A 21362-nucleotide genomic window follows, 5' to 3' on the forward strand; every position below is an offset into this window, starting at 1 on the left:
CTTTAGGGTATGTAGGCAGGCTCAAGAAAATTAATCTGCCTAAATACCCTAAGGGCAAGATCCTGTCTGATCTTGGAAGCTAATGGTTAGTACTTGGATAGGAGACTGTCAATGAATGCTAGGTATTGTGGACTACATTTCAGTAGGGTGTAGTGGTTTGAGCATTGGAATATAACTATGGAAACCAGGATTTGATTACCACTTAGCCATGAAAGCCACCGGTTCACCTTGGGCAAGTCACACTCCCTCAGCCTCAGGGGAAGAAGATAGCAAATCATGCCAAGAAAACCCCATGATAGGTTCACTTTTGGGTTGCCATAAGTTGGAAATGACTTGAAGGCACACACAACACACACACAACTATCAAAACATTATTCTTTACCTTTTAAGAAAATCCTTTTAAATTCACAGGGTCGCCATTAGTCAGCAGGTGACTTGAAGGCATATACACACAGAGAGACAATATTCATCAAAGGATCTGGACATCCCATGTAAAGCCACACCAGTAGACACTAGTTTATCTCATCACTGAGAGCTTAGTTGTGAGTGGGGAAGGAGGCAATTGTATCCTCACACATATTTTTTCCTGCCTCTTTTCCCATGTAGATGCAGGTCAGGAAGGCAATGGCTGGTGATCTTTTATCAAGTTCTTTAAAGCTCCCAAGTAAGCTTAAGTCCCCCACATTACCACGCTTTTGTGCAGGGTGTTGTGAGAGTGGAAAAACAGAGAGAAAGAGGGAATAAGAGAGAAATGAGCATTGGTAAATTCTTCTGCCTGCAAGAAAAGCTTTGCCATACAAGAGACACTCCAGTGAAGCTTGTACTCCCACCTCCCACCCATACAAGGGTACAATTGTAATGGATGAATTCCACTGGGTTGCTGCGAACACAGCACAACAAACACTTCAAAGGAGCCTCTTGCTTTTCCTCTTTCCCTCCCTCTCTCTCTCTCTGATTCAGAGATCTGAATTCCAAGAGGTTTCTCTACTGCCAGCACAAAAGAAGAGGCCTGAATGGTGGTTGGTGCTGGGGAGGGGACCCAGTCAGAAAGGAGAGTGACAAAACACACAAGGCAAAAGGAAAATGGGGGGATGAGGCAGAATCACAGACCAGGAAAAGAGCAGGGAGGGAGGGAGGCAGATAAAGAGACTGGAATCAAAAGCACAGCACAACAGGAGCATGGCCATCCTAGAGAGAAAAGAAGTGGCAAAGGAAAGGACAAAAGTACGGCCAAAACGGGGGGGGGGGGGGACATGATGGTGTAATTTCTTGTTAAGAGGACTAAACGATGCTGCCATCATACTTAATTTTGCCTAGTAATTGGATGAGCTGATTTTCATTTTCACACAGCCTGAAGAAACACGGCAGGAATCTGACAAGATCTATACTTTGCCCCACGCAGCCTTACTCTCTCTGCTAAGTATTGTAAGTGGATGGCAGCTCAGTGCCTCTAGCTGTGTTACTGCCCTCATTGACTCTGTAAGTGCCTATCTGTCAGCAGTTTGAAAGCTCTGCAGGAGCTTTGCTCTTTAAAACCAAGATGTAGGAGAAAAACAAAACCAATCGGGTGACTTGGGCGGTATCTGCACTGCAGAAATAATGTAATTTGAGACCACTTTAACAAACTCAATGCTATGGAATTCTAGGATCTGTAATTTTGTGAGATATTTGTAGTTCTGCAAGATATTTAGCTTTCTCTGTTGGAGAGCTCTTATGCCACAACAAATTACAAAGGTTCCATTCCTTTCTGGAGTGACAAGCCCAGGAGTTAGGCCCATCTCCTGCTCTACTCCTATTAAAATCCTTTCCCTATGGGGTTCCACAAGGTTCTGTTCCCCATACTATTTAAGATATACATGAAACATCTGGGAAAGGGTCCCAGAGTTTGGGGGTCCCATGTCATGCACCAACTCTATTTCTCCTTTCACCTCAGTCCAAGGGAGCTGTTTCCATTCTAAATTAGTGCCTGTTGATAGTAAAGAACTGTGTGAGGGTGAATAAACTGAAGCTTAATTCAGACAAAGTACCATTGCTCCTGGTTGGTTGAAAGGCAAATCAGAGAATAGGGATTGATTTTGGGCTGAATTGGGTTACATTCTGCTTGAAAAAACAGATTCACAATTTTGGTGTACTCCTGGATTTAGCCCAAAACTTGGATGCTCTGGTTTCAGTGGTCACCAGATATATTTCACAACTAAAATTAGTTTGTCAGTTGCAAGCACCCAAAGGGATGTCTTATTTGACCAAAGTGACATATACCGTAATTGTATCCTGTTGTGCTGTCTGTGTAGGTGCCCTTAAAGAATGTTTGGAAACTTCAGCTGACCCAAAAAACTGCAGATTGTTAAAGGAGGATGGTTACATGGAGCACACAACTCCATTGTCAGAACACCCCGCTGGCCGCCAGTCTGCTTCTGGGCAGGATTGGAAGTGATGGTTACGACATATAAAGCCCTATGTGACCTGGACATAGGCTAGATGAAGGACTGTACGAATTCCACTATAGGTTTGCCCAAACTCTTCAGGGGAGACAAGTGGGTTGAGTGTTGGACTATGATTCTGAAGATCAGGGTTCAATTCCCAGTACAACCATGAAACCCACCAGGTGACCTTGGGCACGTGATATGCTCTCAGCCTCAAGAGAAGGCTCCTTTGAACCAATCTTCTTTGAACCAATCTTGCCAAGAAAACGCCATGCAATTCCGTAGTTGGAAATGACTTGAACACACAACAACAACAACAACAACAACAACAACAACAACAACAACTTATTTAGACCCTACAACCCACATAGGTACATTTAATGATACTGTGAGAAGGGGGCTTTGTTGGGAACTTCCTTCATAGAAAGATGAAGCTAACTCCCTCCATGCTGATCTTTCATGGATAGTTAAAGATCTTAAACAAAGAAGAAGTTGGAAAGAGATTGTACAATAAGAGTGTATGAACATAGACAGTTCAATACTATTTTGATCATTTTTTATGTCTTTAGCTGTATGTGTTTTTGCTTGTATTTTTAAAAAACCTAATAAAGTGTGTTGGGACACAGCTTTAAGAAAAAGGCAGGGCAGAAATAAAGGTAGCGAATCAACTTCTTCCATTCCCCAAACAAACATAGGACAAAGTAGGGACAATAAATACCAATGGGACATATGTAAAATGGTGAATAAATTAACTTTGAAAAGATAAATGCATACAATTAAATTAACAGTTCTCCATTATGAAACTTTTAGGAGCAAGGTACAGTACATTATAATTCTTAGGGTGGGGAAATTTTAAATCTAAATGAATCACTGTTAAAAATCCAGATAACATTTTAAACTGATCCTGTCTGCTTCACACAGCCAGATGTTATGGCATGGACTCTTGACCCATACCATTGTTGTTGTTTTTTTATCCCCTCTTGAACTGTCTTTCCACAGGTCACCACAAACATTCCCTTCTCTCACTCCTTACAACAGAGACACATCTAACCACTTTTTGAAACACGCTTAACTAGCAGTCAGAGCACTGGTCCTCTTGAACCTGGTGGGAAAAGGCTTTAGGGACTGAACCTTTTTTTGTCACTTTGTCCTGTTAAAGCTCTTAACTCTCTGGGCCCTTTTCAGAGGCCATACCAGGTGGTCACTCCAAACAGTTTAATGGTAGGCTAAACTCACTGTTGTTTTGTTAATGAAACCTAAGAAGGATTTCCATCAAAAAAATCTGAGTGGGTGGCTTTTCTCTTTCTCTTTCTTTTTTTCTTTCTTGATATACAAGAATGGATCATTTCAAAAGTTTTCTACCTATTAGGCAAGATTACAATAAGTTTTGCACCTTTTAAAAAAATATTTTCCACCTACAGGGTCCCCCCCCCTTTTCTCTTGCACAAAAACCACGAATTTAGTGCAAAAAAATGGGTGGGGGATTTGGCAAACCAAGTTTTGTGCTCAAATCATGACAAATTCTACAGTGGTTGTCCATTTTCTCTTCAGGGGGAAAGGATGAACATAAGAAAATGTGCAAACATTTGCATCTCTCTAGTACAGACGGAAAAAAATGTGCAAATGTCCTTTACATTAAGTCTACAAAAACCTACGCTACCAACTTCTTTCTCTCAGGTAGTGTTCAGTGAGCTGCAAGATTCCTTTCCATACTGATGGAAATTTAGTCAACATTGTCTGATATAAAATTACAGTATACTGGCTTAGTTTTCTTGTAATTGCTTTGTCTGGGCAATCTGCCAGGGCAAGGAATTCTGTAGTGTAGTAAAGCTGCCTTACCAGAGCTTCCAGCCCAACATATACAGTTCTCAGGGTCAAGCCAGTCTGGGACAGCAGGGGAAGGCAATCAATCCAGCAGTCAAATCCAAAGGTGTATCAGTAGCAAGGTCGGGCCACAAAACAGGGTTCAAAGATCCTGGAATCACATCAGCCAAGAGTCAAGAGCAAAGCAGACTGCAACTTCCAGAAAAGGTTGGTCATCAGCAACCACCTTCCAGAGGTTAGACTGGGATAGTTATGTTCCAGTCTAGTAGATTCCCACAGCTGTTGCCTGATTTCAGCATGTTTTCTATAAATATGCTTTGACTGACACAAGCCCTCCCTTTATTGTCTGGGTAGGCATTGTCTGGTTTGCCTCTGTATCTTGTAGCTGCTGGTAAGCCTGTTTTTCTGCTGTGTGGGCATGTCCCTCTGCTCTGCCCCTGGGCCCTAAGAGCTAGGTCTGCCACCCTCTTCATCTGCCTCAGTGTCTGTATTGTACTACAGATAGAGCATCTGGGAAGAGACGTGACAGTTATTTGTTGTTTTGGTATTGTTATCCACCCTCAAGTTGACCTCAACCCATGGTGACCCTGTAAATGAGACATCTTTTTCCTTTATGTTTTGCTTGCTTTATGACAGTTATAGAAGAATATAATCACTAAGGATTTAATGAAAACTCATTTAACATTTTATTGATCTTTATTGATATGTCACTACTGAATAACAAAAAAAAAGGCGGTGGAAGAGTTGCCAGATCTCAGTCGCTGCCCCTGAGTCTCAGTGTCTGAATCTTCTTCTTCCATACTCAGTCAAGGGGGAAGAATCTTGGAATGAGAACACTGCCTTAAAAGTGTGTGTGGGTGTGTGCGTGCATGTGTGTGTGTGTTCTCATTAATTAGACTTGGAGTTATTTGAATAGCACATTCTGTGCTATTGGGGTTGGTGCTTAATTTATTACGCTTAGGCCCCATTCCCACTGGTGGGTTTGCTCCTGAAGGAACTGGGCAGATTCGGAGGCCCCCCTCCCAAATCTCTCCATTAGCAAGTGCCCACTACAATTCAGGGGCATTTTAACCCAAATGCCTTCTACAAGAATAGGTTTTAACATGAAGGGACCTGCTATCAATCAAGCGATCGCATAGGTGACGTTTGCAGTACTCATTGGGGCATGGAAGTGTGCTTCCCCCCCCCTCCTTTTTTTAAAAAAGCCAGGCACAAAATGTGCACATTTTGTCAAATCAAATTTAAAAACCTTCTTTGTGTGTCTGTGGTGTGTGTGTGTGTTGTGGGCATTTGGGTCAGTGCAGGTTAGGATCTGCCCTTGGCCCCATTTTTCAACCCCAAAATGCAAGGTAATGCATCCTGTATCCCCCCCTCCTTGCCACCCCCCATGAATGCCTCTTGCACATGTAATAATAATAATAATTATAATGATAAATTCATCACCTCAGAAATGCCAGAAAAGGATACAATTGCCATGCATTGTTTTTTGCTTTTAAAAGCAGTTCAGGGCTACCCTTTAGAGACAGTAGCAAAAGCATGTATCATTTTGCCAAATTGACAAGAGCAACAAATGTAACATTCGAATTGAAGCATTCATTCGCAAGTCTTGCCCTTTGCAACATTTCCCCTTTGCTGGAAACTAGCAAATGAAAGTGAAAGGGAACACGCTGCTAGCCACATTCTATCCATGTATATATCTGCCTCAAGAAAAAAACATACGCACCTTTTGTCAAAAATAATTTTAAAAACTAAAAAGGGGGGAAGGTGCCTGATGCAAGCTCCGTTCGTGCCCTGCCTGTCACCTGACCTGAACTGACCCCTTTCCTCCTGCTTACATTCTCTTCAGAGGATCTTTGCCCTTGCTTTCCACTGAAGCTGAGTGAGAATGACCTGTCAGTTCCAACTGACCCATGGAATCAATTGGGAATAACAGGGAAATGCAGCGCAGGCTTTCTGACTCTTGCATCCTCATATAACACTAATAATAATAATAATCCAGGAGCAAGAGGAAATGAAAGTAGCACAAACAAGCACACAGACATGTCACCCAAAAAATCATTTGCATAAATTGTCAAAAATAAAAGAGGCTGCTTCTGCTGCAGCCTGATTTCCCTACATCCCCCGGCTTAGCCACACAACCCAATTTCCCTTGGCAATCCTACTCCTCCTCCTTCCTTCCGACCCTTCCCTCCTCTGAGCTGCCCTGGCTCCTTCATCCTCCTCCTCCGTTATAGAATGCCCTCCATGGTTCCCTTCTTCCCACGGCTCCTTCCTCCTCCTGCTCCTCCTCCATCACTTTCTCCACTCCCCCCCACCCTCCCTCTGACAGCCCTTTGCAGCCCTCGTCACCCTGATTTCCCCTTTTGCCTCCTGTCACTCTTTCCTCCAGATTCCCCTTTTTCCTTCGGCTCTTTCCTCCTCCTCCTACTCCTCCTCCTCCTCCTCCTCTGAGGGGAGGGAATGCTTTGACCTCTGCCCACCCTCTGACCTTAATCCCTCCCTGAATTTGCCCCAATCATGATCAAGGGTCTTTTCAGAAAAGACGGATTTTAGCCCGAATCTCGATACCCCGCACTAAGGGGCATTTCCTTGTGCAAGCCTCAACATGGATTGTGACAGAATCGGGCCCAATATGAACTTCACGTGTAAGAATCGATTTCAAAGCTGGGTTAAAAGGTAGTATGAATGGCCCCTTAATGATGTCACAAGATGCTGTGACATCTCATGGTGTCATTCCTAGGTCTCAAGTTTGGTCTCTGAAATTTCAGGGACTGAGATAGTCCTGAACTAACAACCCTGCCTACTCTACCTCACCTCATCCCATTCTACATGTCAATGACCTGTAAAAATACAGGAGTGTGGTTTGTAACAAAAAAGAAAAGAGAAACCTGTCAGCCATCATTTCTTTTTTCTTTGAGATGAAGAACAAGAGAGGGTAAAAGAAATAAAGAAAAACAAGGAAATTTCTCTTTTCCTTTGAACTGGTTTGCTACTTATTGGCTTGAAATGACTCTTCTGATGTTGTCCTGGAAGGCTAGAGCAGGAATTAATAGTGGAAAAACAAATGCCATCAAAGTAGAGAAGGATGAGTCTGGCAATGAAGTCAGACCTTAATCCAATCATCTGTCCTTTCTAGAGTTGGTGCAAGGAATCTATGGAAGTAGATCTGATAACACTGTATTCATAGATCATGTTCCCATGGATTCAGTGGGTCTGCTCTGATTGGGGCCAAAAACTGGATTTAAGACTCAACTCTAAAATGGTCTCATGAAAAATCTTCTCTTTGGAACATGAGCATATCCTCCAAAGAAGGATCTATATTTAAGGGGGGGGGGGGGGCACGCATCGGAAGTTTTGTTTTTCTTCAAAAAAAAAGCCAATTTCATGAAAAACCTTTGTGTTTAGATATATATTAAGACCATCCGCTGCCATTTTTATAGAAAATTACTGGTCTTCTGATGGTTCCATTACATGAGATCCAGGCAATCCAGGCAGACCTCCCTTTTTGGATTACAAATCCCAAAGGAAGGTCCGGGACTTTTCCAAGCTATGGATTCAAGGCTAAATTTTTAGTTGTATCTTTTTCTTCTATTTTTAGGGATCCATGCGGGAGGGGTTGGTTAACCCATGAAGTCTGAAGGGCAGTTTTCTCTTTCTTCAGTGCCATTTTCCAGTCTAAATCCTTCCCTGCGCCAAACTATTATTTGACCTACAACAGAGTGAAATATATAGTTCCCCAAAAGCAATGCAGCCTGTCCTGATCTATTGTACTATTCTGAACTAATGTACATGCATCAAGTCTATCTGATCAAACAGAGAGCCAACATGGTGTAGTAGTTTGAGCATTGGACTATGACTCTGGAGACCAGGGTTCAAATCTCCACTCAGCCATGGAAACCCACTGTGCACATCAATTGTATGCATGTATGCACCATTTTATGCTTTTACTCATTTGTTGTTTCAATTGTATTTGTATAAGTAGTATAAAGAGCAATTTGCATAATTGTATAATTGTGTCTCATTTTTCGAAGAATGGTGGGCTACATATCAGACAAAATAAACATGGGTTGCGCGTATGTACAAAGACTAAAGACTGAACACAAAATGATCTCTCCCCCGTGCACACATACATTCAGATTAGCATGTACATGGATTTACCAAGACTAAAGAGCAAGAGTTCCTAATCATCTTTAGACCACTTCAATATGCAAAGTGCTTTACAATTCCTAGCTGATTTCTTTCACCTTTCAACTTGGGCTGCCCCTTTCAGTTTAATCAGCAGTAGAGCATAAATCAACTACAGCTTCTAATCAGCAATGGCAAATATTCATTAGTGGGGATAGGATTATAATTAGCATGCACACACATCTGTTTTCGGAGCGGCATGAATTCCAAGTTGTTATTTCAACAGGAAATTAACAAAAAGGAAGCAATATTTAAAATTTCATTTATGAAATATTAACTTACACTTTCCTCAGTCAGTATCCCCAAAAGGTATCTAAAGTTATAAAATAGTAATGTGTAAGCACAAGTTTTTAAAATGCAATCAGTCTATCTATCTATCTATCTATCTATCTATCTAAGTCTTTAATCAGCAGACCAGCAATAAGAATCTGAGATGTGTTAGTCTAATGCAGCTTCCATGTTACATAATTATAGAAGTACGATACTACTTTAACCATTGTGGCTCCATCCTTTGGAATCCTGGAAGCTCTCTAGAAGAGAATTTGAAGTCCTCAACCAAATTATCAATCCCAGGATTCTCAGGATGTTTAAAGTGGTATCAATCTGTTGCAAGCATGCCGAGTATATACACCCCAAGTCTAAGAAACAGTTGTCTGATCTAGTCAGAGCTAAGCAGGCCCATAATATATGCATAAGACATGTTGAATTGTTCAACATCACCCTAGCTCCAGACTTCTAATATAACATATGTAACAAGTGGGATATGCCACACACGTACACTTACTTTGACTTATGGTGATCCTTTGAATGAGAAACCCCCTAACGCACCTCATTTTCACCTCACCTCATTTTCACAGCAAGATGTCCAGATGATATACAGTACAATTGGGACTGAGTCCGTGCCTTTCCAGCACCTCACAACTTTAATCCACAAGGGGGAAAAGTGGGGATTTACTCCAGATTTGAGCAGAAAATTTGAATGCTCACTTGTGTGTAGACTGCACTACCTAGTGACATTGATAGGAGAGCCAGGGGTGGGAGGGTTTTTTGGTGAGTGGGACTAGTTGGGTCCAGTTATCCTGGTTGTGTTGCCATGTTTTCCTACTTCAGTGTATGTTCAGCCATGAGATCAGAGATACAGTAGAATCTCAATTATCCAACATAAACGGGCCGACTGATAGGGTCGTCGGATAACCAAAAGTCAGATAATCGAGACTCTATTGTATTTAGATTTAGATCTTCCTGCCCCCCTACCCAAATGTCACATTGGCTTTTAGTGTTTTTACTCTCCCCCAGAAGGTAGTTGCTGGAAAGTTGATAGCTCTCATCTGAGAGCTGCAACCTCTAGCCAGGATTTCAGTGAAAAACTGGAGATGGGGAGTTACAAAGGGCAGTCGTGGATGGGGAGGCTGCAGATGTTTGGCAGCTGGCAATCTAGTTTCTGTCTTTCCCACAACTCCAATCCTGATGAAAGACTGTGAATAGATGTTTCAGCTATCAGACCAATCGGGGTGGGAGTGAAATGTCTTTTCATAGGCACTAATCAGGATTTCTGTCAAAAAATCTGTTTGTGGGGAGAGAACTTGTTGGAAAAACAGAAACTAGACGGTTAGTGGCCAAATACCCACAACTTCATCCCCTTGTCCTTCACAAAAATCTTGACTAGAGACTGTGAAAATGTCAAATTCTTTTAAAAACAACAACAATTTCCTCCCCCTCCCCTTACTGGTTTGACAGCTGAAACATCTTTTCTAAGATAATAATAAGGATTTATCTGAAAGGTGAGGTGTGTGTGTCTGTTTCACAGCTGACATCAGCATTGTATCATCTTTGTTGTCATTTCAGTGAATGAAGAATGTGCATTATCTCTCCCCACCTTTGACCACCACCACTCATCATTTGCTCACTTATGTGATCTGTAATGGGGATGACTGGAGTGGATGGAGTGCATGAGAGCTCTGCTAATTAATTAACTAATAAATAAATGTGAGGTGACTTCAAAGGCAGCATGTTGGGCTGCTTTCTTCAGTGTGCTAGAATACATTGCCAGCATGTGTGTGTGGTCTGTCTTTATATGAGGAATTTTAGTCATTCCAGAAACCTCCCCACAAAAGACAGTAATGGAAAAGAAGCAGCATCTGATCTATACAGCAGATTTGGTTTACAGTAAAACACACAACGTTGAGTGATTCATGTGATGTAGTGAGAGAATCCCGTAACTGTGTCACACACACATCCCCTCCTGGCTCCCAGTTCCTAAAGAACAGAAACCTCAAAGTTGCATGGCAGGCATAGATGTGAGAGCTAGGGACATGAGGCCTAGTTGCCATGCTGGATTACAGTCAGACCAAGGATCAGAACTAGCCCAAGACATTTTGCTACCTGAGGCAAAAGACAAAATTACAAATACAAATAATATTAACTTATTTTATGTACAGAAGGTGGACTGAAAGCTGAAACCTCAATCCTGGTGATAGAATCATGTATTTCACAAAATGTCAAGGCAGAGGGATCGTTTACAAGACACACAGGGGGACATCTTGGTGAGTACTACTACTGCTCCTAGCATATGCCATCTGAGGCAGCAGTTTCACACTAGCTAATAACAGGACCAACCCTCCTAAGAGCCCATTGAGTCCATCATCCTGTCTCTGATAATGGAGAACTCATACCTTGCGACACTCCTAGGGAAAATGTGATATAATAATCAGGTTCTGCTGTCTATAACATTCAGGGATATTGGAGAGCAGGGGAGTGTAGTCGTAGCAGAGAAAAAGAAGCTATTGCCTTCAAAATAAGAATTCTATCTCCCCAAATGAAATTTTCCTTAATTTCCCAAAATTTCTACCATTGCAGAGTGAGACCTTGAAAATCATTCACCCCTAGATGTCTTCTATTTAATGTGCTCCCAGTCCCTTGGTAACTTTGCCTGCCCCTGATCTTCAGATGCTACAACAGCCATTTCTAAATAGTCAACTGAAACTTTAAGTCAATGCTAGAAATTTGGAAATTTCAAAACATTTTACTTGGACAAGCAGAAGTCTTATTTGCTTGCAAGATGCCCTAATTTTCCCCCTTCCCACTTTTAAGTATTTTTTTTAAAATTTACATTCAAAAGGGATCTCAGTTACATACAGTAAAGTTCCAGTATAAAAAATCTGTATGATAGAGACCAAGATGAAATTAATAACACACCAAAACAGGATTTCTTGTTAATCATAGGTGATAGGAATCCAAAAATGAGAGTCAAAGACTGTAGGAAAATTTGAACTAGGATCAGGAAATGAAGCAGGAGAGTGACTGACACCTCTGCCATCCCTCCACTGTGATCATTGGCAGAGCTGCGTGCTGTTGCCACCCAGCAGACCCTTCTGCCACCCTGTCCATGGTTGCGCCCAGCTCACAGCCACTGCCACCTTCTGCTTCTTTGCTGCCTCAAGCTTTGATGGCTCAGACTGGGAGAGCCAAGGTGGCAGAGAAGCACAAATGAGAGGTGGAGGTGGCAGCAAGCTGATAATTAACTGGGTGGAATAGGAAAGTAATGGCAGCAAGAAGAGAGGGAGTCCATGGCATCACCACCAGCGGCACCATCCTTTCCCCGACAGCCAGCAGCCCCACCAGATCTGGAAGGGACTGCTAAGTAGTAAAAGCACCCAACCCGCACCAGCAGCCATGGTGGGTGGATGACCCAACCAGGTGTCACTCCTTGCTCTGAGGTGTCACTCAGTGCAGTCGGCACCCCACCACCACCGTCACCAAGTGATGCCCTGGCATAAAAATTCAGTTAGGAAAAAATGAAGGAAAGGGGCTTTTTAAACATTACTAAACAATTGACCATCTTTGAGCATGTGGAGCTTGCTTCCTCTTTGTTTGCTGTCAGGCTCACAACCACCATAGTCTGGGAACTCCTATGTTTTACCACTTGGCTACTTTGCATTCATAGTATTCTCTTCTCTCACAGCACCAGTACAGATCTCTTTGCTATGGGGACTGTTGATATTCCCACAAAGAACTAGAGAAACACCACAAATAATTGCCATTCTGAATTCTGTGAGGGGCTTCATAATCAAGACAGAGGCTGCAATTGCCTGGTGGTCCCATGTTATACAGGCCTGGTATAGGCCAAAGATCCAAACTTTCCTAAGGAATAAAGAAACAGGATTGCCCCATGGGCCTTTCTTAATGGACCATCCTGTCTGGAAAGTACCTTTGATTTTCAACAGAGATCTGTAAGGAAAGTTATTTGGAGTTCTTCCTCCTTTTGCCACAGAGGAATGGCAAAGATAACAGAATTGGCTAGTATCTCTCACTCCACTGAAGTTTCCACTTCACAGATCTGGTTGAAGTGGAGTTCCCCACATATTTTCCATTTATACATTGACCAGAGCCAAAACTACTTAGCTTCAGCAAAGGATCTTCACTGTAATTGTGAAAATATTAATGCATGCAGGTCACATCCTTGGAGGTGAGAGGTTTATTTATTGTGAGAACAGTAATCTCAAAACTTGTGTGTCATGACAAATAAGTAATTAAAATAGACGGTAGGGAACCTGTGGACCTCCAGATTTTTGTGAACTGCAACTTTCATCAGCCCTGGGCCATCTAGACAATAGCAATGGATGATGTGAGTAGCACTTAGTAGCACTTCATCAAGAGTTTAACTTTATCAAGGGTTGAAAAGGCAAAGGTTCCTCATTTCTGAAGAAAAGACTCCTGGGAGTAGGGTTGCCATATTCTAGCCCCTTAAACCCAGGCATCTAATTTACATGTTGTGCAACTACAATTACATATATCATTAATTTACATTACAATTAAGCAAATTTAGCATATTAATATCTGTGTTTTTTTGCCAACAATCGTGATGTCAATATTGATTCCATTTTTATAGTTTCTTATGAGAGAACAAGTATAATGTTTAAAGTGCTGCACTTAGAACAGAGATATCCAAGTCCAAAGCCCTGCTTCCATCTTGCACCTTGTCACTGTACCTCACACCTTTACCATGCCTCCCTTGTTTCTTGTCCTCTGCACATCTCACCCTCCTTTCCCTTCCCTCAAGCTAGCATGCCCCTTTTCCTCAGTGGCATACCTAGTATATTTGACACCTGGTACAGATCCTTTTTTAATACCCCTGCTCTCTTAAACAGCCTTTTGAGGACTTGGCAAAGCTGCTGAGTGAGTGGGAGAGGGAGGAGACTTACTTTCCCACCCAGCCAGCAGGGTCACCAGACCTAGAAATTGGGCAGCCCTTGCAAACAGTACACTGGATGACCCCTCTGAGGTGTCACCTGGTGAGGACTGCACTCCCCGCACCCCCTACTGCTGTCCCTACTTTTCCTTCCCATTATACTTACCTACTACAGCTGCTACCCTCCCTGCACCCATTCCTTCTCCTTACCTTGCTTTACCTTGCCCTTGTGCCATGCTTCCCATCTTAATGACAGTATTGAAGTTTTTAACCTCTTTTGTTGCATCCCTTCTCCTTCACTGCAGTGGTTCCATTTCTTTCTGTGCAGTCTTTGCAAGGAGTTCTGCAAAACTATACTTGCCTGTACCAGTGGCATCACTAGCTGATGGCGTGAATGACATTTGGTGACACCTGGTTGAGCCCGTCTCCCCCTTCAGTGCAGGAGTGGCACTCATGCACCTTGCTGGCAACTCCATCCTGGGGCTTCTTCTCAGGAGAGAAAGCCCAGGGATGGAGGAGTTAAGGGGACCATGCACACCCTTTCCCAGTTGATTACACTACAGTTAGTGACTCCACTGACCTGTAGAGTTATAACTCTGACACAGGATATTAGAAATCAGAACTGAGAGCAGATGAGTCACTAATGTCAATCATAGGTATGAGACTTGGGTAGCCTTATGTCTCTTTAAACAAATTGACAGAAGACTGGTGTGCATTTCAACCCATAACTCCATAGCTGCAAGGGCTAGAGATTTTCTTTTTTTTGAAAGAATTTTGCATGAAATGTGGGTCAGATGATGGTCCAAACTGGCACCAAATGGCCTACTTGGAAACCAAGTTAAACCATCCCACCAGCAACCTTGCTCAGGAGTCCAGCATGCCTGTCAAGAGACTCGTCTTCCTAAAATATCTCTGCTTCAGATGGACAATCTTGCCATCCTCCTGACTGTGATCAAATCAGTCATAATCTATAGTAGAGATACATCAGAATTACCACCCAAGAAAGGCCTGCTTGAGGTATCTGAATATGAGATATGCTGCCAAATCAGGAAGGGACGCTGGCAACAAGTCAGAGGAAGTGATACAGGTAGGAGAAGTATCTATCTTGCCATCTCATTAGCAAGAGATTGCTTGCAGGGTGACCAGATGTCCTCCTTTTCGAGGACATGTCCTACATTTCACCCTTCTACCCATAATGTCTTCCATTTTGAGCATGACTAAGAAGCAAGAATTTATATTTACCGTATATGAGTGTTTTCAGCTTTTGTGTGGTCATGTCCTACATTCTTCTTGAATGTTCTACATTTTGTGATACCTTGTCCTCCTTTGTGGTTAAGACATCTGTCCACCCTGATTTCTTGGGACCTAGACAATTGAAAGACCACCTTTTCCTATATGAAGCTCCATTGTTTCTGAAGCCCCTGTTATTCATGTTCCCCATCTAAAGCTATACAGAGGCCTTTTTCTTTAGCAGCATCCAAATTATGGGATCTCCTACTTAGGGCAGTTATACCCCCTCATATGCTTTTGACAGGCACTAAAATTATTCTTTCCAATCAAGCTTTTAATGATTTCAGAGCTGCTCCCAATTTGATTAGACTGAAGGTGTTTGTTCCTAAGTTGTATATTACCTGAAGCTTCTTGCAGACAAAGAGTTCATCTGTAAGTACATCTATACATAAAAATAAAAATACTAGACAGGGACTTTTCTATGGTAGCACCTCAGTTCTGGCAATCCTTCCTTAGGTTAGACTGCTTAGATTTAGGCAGTTTGGTAAACATTTTCTGTTCCATTCTGCCTTACAGTTTTTAAGAATACTGCATAATTGACCCCCCCTCTCAGTTTTTAAATATGGTTATCTACCATACTTAATTTGTTTGTATCGTATTAACTTAAAATATTTAAATGGCATGTTGCTTTGAAGTTATAAAGTGGTACTCCTAATTTCCAGTGTCCTAATTTTTGGATTCTAGCCATTTATATTTTGAACAGTAAAGTTCTTGTGTTTTGCGAAGTTCTGCTCTTTTCCCCTTCATAGCTGAAAAATGCAGAAATTATAGAGTTGTCCTTCCAGTTATCTTCTGCCCATCTCTAAAATGCACATACTTACTTCTCACCTTGTGGCTAGGAGAGGGGGAAAATTGAAGTAAATTAGCAATAATTCATAAAGGCCTGTGCTAAGAAACACTTCAATACCTTACAAATACAGACCTGATACTTCCCACCTCTGAGCTTAGGACACCAACTCAAAGAAAAGGAAGTGATCACACATGAAATCATTTCTTCCATTCAGGCAGACAGATGGAGAGAAATCCCAGTCTGTTTCCAGTTTTTGTCTTCAGGGCATTTTTGGAATTTCCTTCAGGAAGTAAAAGGTTGCGACCTGAAAAACCTCTCTCCATCAGGCAGCAGAGTTTCCCACCATAAACATTACAGAGAAATGACACACAGCCTAAGAAGGTGAAGTTATCTTTGCAACCCAACTGCATCCTGTTAAGTTTTAGTAAAATTCCAGAGCATTACCTAAAGACTGAGCATAGAAGGAGGAGAGCTGGGGAAGGAAAAGCCAACACACAGAAGATCCATAGGACAAAACACTCAGAATCCTGAGTTATGAAAAATGAAAATCTGCTTCAGACTGAAAGCACCTCGATACACATAAAGTTTACAGAAATGTTTTTTTTTTAAGAAGAGAGTGTGATAAAACTCTTCTAGCTCTCAGAAATGATCTGAGTTACCCAATGAAGTGAGATTTCTGAATGCAACTGAATTATCATTTCAACTTTCTGCAAACAACAGAAATTTGAATAAAATGGAATATGAAGGCCAGGGCATCTCCAAGCTATATTAAAGTGGCAATGTAATTCTGCACATCTACTCAGACGTCAATCCTGCTGAGTTTGGTGTGGTTTATTCCCATGAAGACCCAACCCAAGATATCCTGCTGCCTGAGTAAAACAGCAAAAAAGCACCACCCTTTCCTTCCACATACAGAAGCCAGCTACCTCACTCTGGCTAGTGTTAAGGCTGGCTATGTTCCACATAAAGTAGGCATAGAACCCTAAGCAACTTTTTCATTCAGTATGGGAAGTAGAAGGCAATTCAGTTGTGTTTCCGTGTAAAGACCTGTAATAAATTCCTGATTGATTTTCCTACATTTAAGGGAAAAATAAGAATGTCATCTGTATCATTACTTTTCAGTCTATTTGATGTGGAAGACCAGGAAATGTTTCCATGTACAAGGAACTGGTACCATATTTCTGCCCATTGACCACAATTGTTCTTTATTTCCTGTAAAATTCCCTTGGACCAGCAGCTTATGGCTCATGGATGGGTGCCAAACCATGAAACACCACTTTAAAAGCACAAATGGTTTCATTAGGGGAAGAAAAGGAGTCCATGGCCATCACTGCCACCACCTCCCTTTCCTGACCCCCTTTGTCCAGGCTTCGGTTATTTCATGCCTGGATATTTTAATAGCCTACTGGCAGGTTTGCCTTCCTGCTCTCTTATACCTCTAGTTTTAATGCAGAACATTGCTCTTCCAGTTGTTTTCAATCTCCCTAAATACTCACATGCCTCTTCCCTGCATAGATCCCTCCACTGGCTTCCAGTTTGGGCCAGGGCTCATTACAAGCTTTTGGTCTTGATATTTAAGGCCCTGCACATTCACCTGCCCCAGCACCTGGCAGCTTAGCTACCAATGTATGTACCATCTAGGAATTTAAGATCCATAGGCAAAGGATTATTGGCGCTTCCTCCAACACGTATGGCTCTATGAAGGCTGTGAGGCTTTCGGGATCTGGCTCCATATTTGTGAAACAGTCTTCCTTTGCATCTCCGGCTGCAGGAGGATCTTACCTGTTTTCATTAAGGTTGAAGACCTTCCTCTTTGATTTGTCAGATTAAGCTGCTGAGTGTGCCGAAGGTGGCTGAGATGGATAGCAAATGATGAGGATTTTGGTTTTAGTGCATCAGGCTGGGTAAAGCTGCTACACAGGCAGCAATGATGCCATCTTCTTACACCCCTTACACACCCCTCCCTCCACCATTCGCAGAGCTAGGGAGGATTCCTCGGGGCCCCAGTTATGACCCCCTCCTGTCTTTGCTCCATAGGTGGCAGGGAGGCACCCAAGACTAGATCCCTCCTTCCATTGGCATCCCCCACTCACCAGAGCTGCAAGGTGGCTGTCTGCTTGGGGTTGACACCAGGAGTTACCACACTAGGGTGACACATACTAGAGATACCACTGAGTAGCACAGAGCTATGCAAGTATTACAGTAGAGCTATGTGAGCACAAGTATTTAGCACACATGACTCCTAATGCTCTAGGTGTGGGCTAACATGTTAACATTCTTCTTTCTGAACTGAGCACAAGTCTATGTTGGGAAATATTACTTAGGCATCATGCCTCCCTTCTTATTTCCATGCACAGTCTTACTGGTGATCTACCCCTGCAGCAGAATCACGTTTCCACAGAATAAACCACTTAGGCTACTGGGAGTAAAACTTAAGCTGCATACAGTTGTGTTTTGTTTGTGTGTGCCTTCAAGTCACCTGTCAACTTATGCCAACCCCATTAATTTTGTGGGGTCTTGTTAGGCAAAGAATATTCAGATTCGGACAGGTTTTGCCAGTCCCTTCCTCCAAAATACAGCCTGCAGCATCTAGTGTTCGTTGGCGGTCTCTCATCCAAGTACTAACCCGATTAGTACTTGGATGGCAGACAGCTGGGAAACACCAGCTTAGCTTTCAAGATCAGACAGGATTTAGTGCCTTTAGGGTATTTAAAACACCCACAAAACTTTAAATTCCTTCACATACATACCTAGAAAGCTACCATGCAAAAACATACAATTCTGGACTATGCCTCCACATGCTAGTCTTCCCTATACAGACCACACTATCCCTTACCTGCATCAAAATGTAAAGTAATTCATGAAATGTCTAGCACATTGTTTTGCTGGCTATGTAGACTAGCTTTTAGTAGCATCTACTATGTACTTTGAGAGTGGTAGAACTAATTGTTTAGCAGGTATCATACTAACCAATCACATGAGTGTGTTTCTCTAAGAATACCATTTCTCATTTCAATAAACAGAGACATATTTTAAATATTATAGCTGAAAAATTCATTGTTATAGGTACATGCTTGCTTATTCAGAAGTGTTTATGTTTTGTTTACATGGTGTAGAGCTTGTTTCACAGTGAAAAAAATGCTATAGTGTCAAAAATATCATCCTGTTTCCTTTCTTTTCATGATCACCCATATCTTTCTGTGCTGTTGTATGGCTCTTCAGCCATCCCCTCCATCCAGAGAAATTAAATGGTGACGTGGCAAAAGAACTCAAATACTGTATGTGGAAATCAGGCATGCAGCTGAGGTTCTGTGTGATGGGAGAAACACGAAGAGGCTTCACTTGGTGCATGAGGAGTCATGGTTCACAGCAAAAAAGTTTGAAGAGTTGCGCTGTGATATTCAAGGTTAAATTGCAAACACATTTTTTTTAAAAAGCATTGTGACAGTGGAGGGGTATTTTTCCTACTAAAATACCTCTTCATAGCCAGGCAATTGTAGGTGTTCATGAGAGAACTGAGAGATCACCTGAAATGGGAGACTCCATTCTTCATACCTTACTAAACGGCTCCTCTTCTTCCATGCAAACATGCAGTTGCCATTTCAAAAAAACCACTGAGGATCTTTCTTATCACCAGGGGCCCATTCACACTATACAATTATAGTACTGTATTCCACAATGGATGAATCCTATGGAATCCTGGAACTGGAAGTTTTGAAAGTGGCAACAAACTACAAACCCCAGGAGTGTATAGGATGTCGCCATGGCAGTTAAAGTGGAGCCATGCAATGTGAAAGGACCTCGGGTTATCTGATTCTGATCATCTGATACTCTCCAGGCACTCTTGTGCTGTTCTTTCTTACCAAAAGTTGAAAACCTTCAAATATTTCTGTTGCTCATAGGCTGAAAAGCAGGTTGTGATCATGGGTCCTCCCAACATCTGGGCCCAGACCACATTCTTCCCAGGTAACAATGGGTTAAATGATGTAAAGAGAGTGAAATTCCATTTTAAGGAGGCTCAGTTTCACAGAGGAGGACTATGAGGGGGGATACAAAAGAGTGTAACAATGAGAGACTCCCAGGCAAGGTGCTTACTGCACCCAAGGTACTAGTCAGCTGTGATCTTGCAGCCACCCTCCCCAAGAACATCCACATGGCATTGTACATAGAGCTAGGAACGGTTGCCAGTTGTTGTCAGGGATTTTCATTACTTTTCCTGACTTGGCTGAAATGATCTAATAATGATCTTGTAGGGCTTGAACAGACAGGCCAAAATAAAGTTGCTTCATGTCATTTTGGAGGTATGCTATTTAAATTATGCAAGCGTCCTAACAGGCCGGAAGCTGTGCTAAATCCATTCTCCAGTCCTAAGGACTGGAGCGCAGCTTTGACACAGCTTCTGGCCTCTTAAGATGCATGTGTCCTTTAAACAGCAGACCACCAAAGTGACTCAAAGCAGCATTATTTTGGCCTGTCTGTTCAGGCTCATAAGTTCTCATCTATTGCCTGAAGGAAAAGATGGCCCTTTAAATAAAGAGATACCCTTTCACTATGGAGATTCCTTACTTAGAATAAAACTTTTTCCTGTAAAATACTCAATCTCTCATGCTCCTCTTTCATGTGCCTTTACATGGTTTAGCCCAGTGGTTCCCAAACTTTACTCCTCCAGGTGTTTTGGACTTCAAGTCCCAGAAGCCTCAGCCAATTTGGCTAACAGTCAGGAATTTGGGGAGCTGAATAGTAAATTACCTGGAGGACCAAGGTCTGGGAACCACTAGTCTAGCCTTTCACCAAGGCTGGCATAGGGAAAGAAAGATTTCTGCAGCACCAGAGATGGGAAGTTCCAGTGGAACCCCAGTAATGTCCCATTGAGGTGGTATAAAGGGATAATTCAAACCAATGGGGCAGTGGCAGATAGGTACTCTCTAAAGGTCCCATTCTGCTCAGCAAGAGCAGGAAGAGGGGGCCTTAGAAGCATTACACCAGCCCACATCTTTGTTTTCACACATATGCAGAGGAAGTGGCCATCACTTCACCTTGCACTTTCCCCAACCCTGTTCTTGTCACATCTGAGTGACAAAAGCAATGTCCCAGTTTGCCTCACCAGCCATGACATGGGCAGCAATTGTCCCAGTTATTTCTTTGTTGCACATGGAAACTCTACAATGCAGCTTGACAGCCCTGTCAAAGAATGCAGAAAGATGGGAGTCCATCCAGAAACTCAGCAACATGAACAAACCTTCAGGACTAAATGATACAGAGTGGGACCCCACCTTTCACTGAAAGGCAGCTTTCCTAAATCTCATGCAAAGTAAGAAAACTCAATAGGAGTGTTAGATTCATTTCCTCTCTCCAGGTCCCCAATAGCGTGACTACAAAGAGTTGTGGTATTAGCCTTCAGTACACCACTTTTGTACCATAATTTGAATCTCATGTTTGCACAGAAAACACCTCCATTTAGTCATAATTCTGGTAGAGCTACAGGGGTAGGGTGAAGCCTGGGACCACTGAACACAGCCTGGGCTGTTTTTAATAAATAACTTGAAATACTTTCACATGATATTAAAAAAGCACTTTAATTCTCATGATTCTAGCCTCAGGAATCCTATACTTTGCAGTGTTTAAAATTCTCTGCCAAGAAGTTCTAGTGCCCCCCCCCCCC

General features: G+C 42.3%; 1 protein-coding gene across 6 annotated transcripts in view; it reads right to left on the reverse strand.

The window, feature by feature from the left end:
- The window catches only part of DPH5 (diphthamide biosynthesis 5), a 221938-nt gene that overhangs the window by 100450 nt on the left and 100126 nt on the right, over positions 1 to 21362 (reverse strand). The window lies entirely within an intron of this gene.

The sequence above is a fragment of the Sceloporus undulatus genome, chromosome 4 (assembly GCF_019175285.1).
Source record: "Sceloporus undulatus isolate JIND9_A2432 ecotype Alabama chromosome 4, SceUnd_v1.1, whole genome shotgun sequence".
Taxonomy (NCBI): domain Eukaryota; kingdom Metazoa; phylum Chordata; class Lepidosauria; order Squamata; family Phrynosomatidae; genus Sceloporus; species Sceloporus undulatus.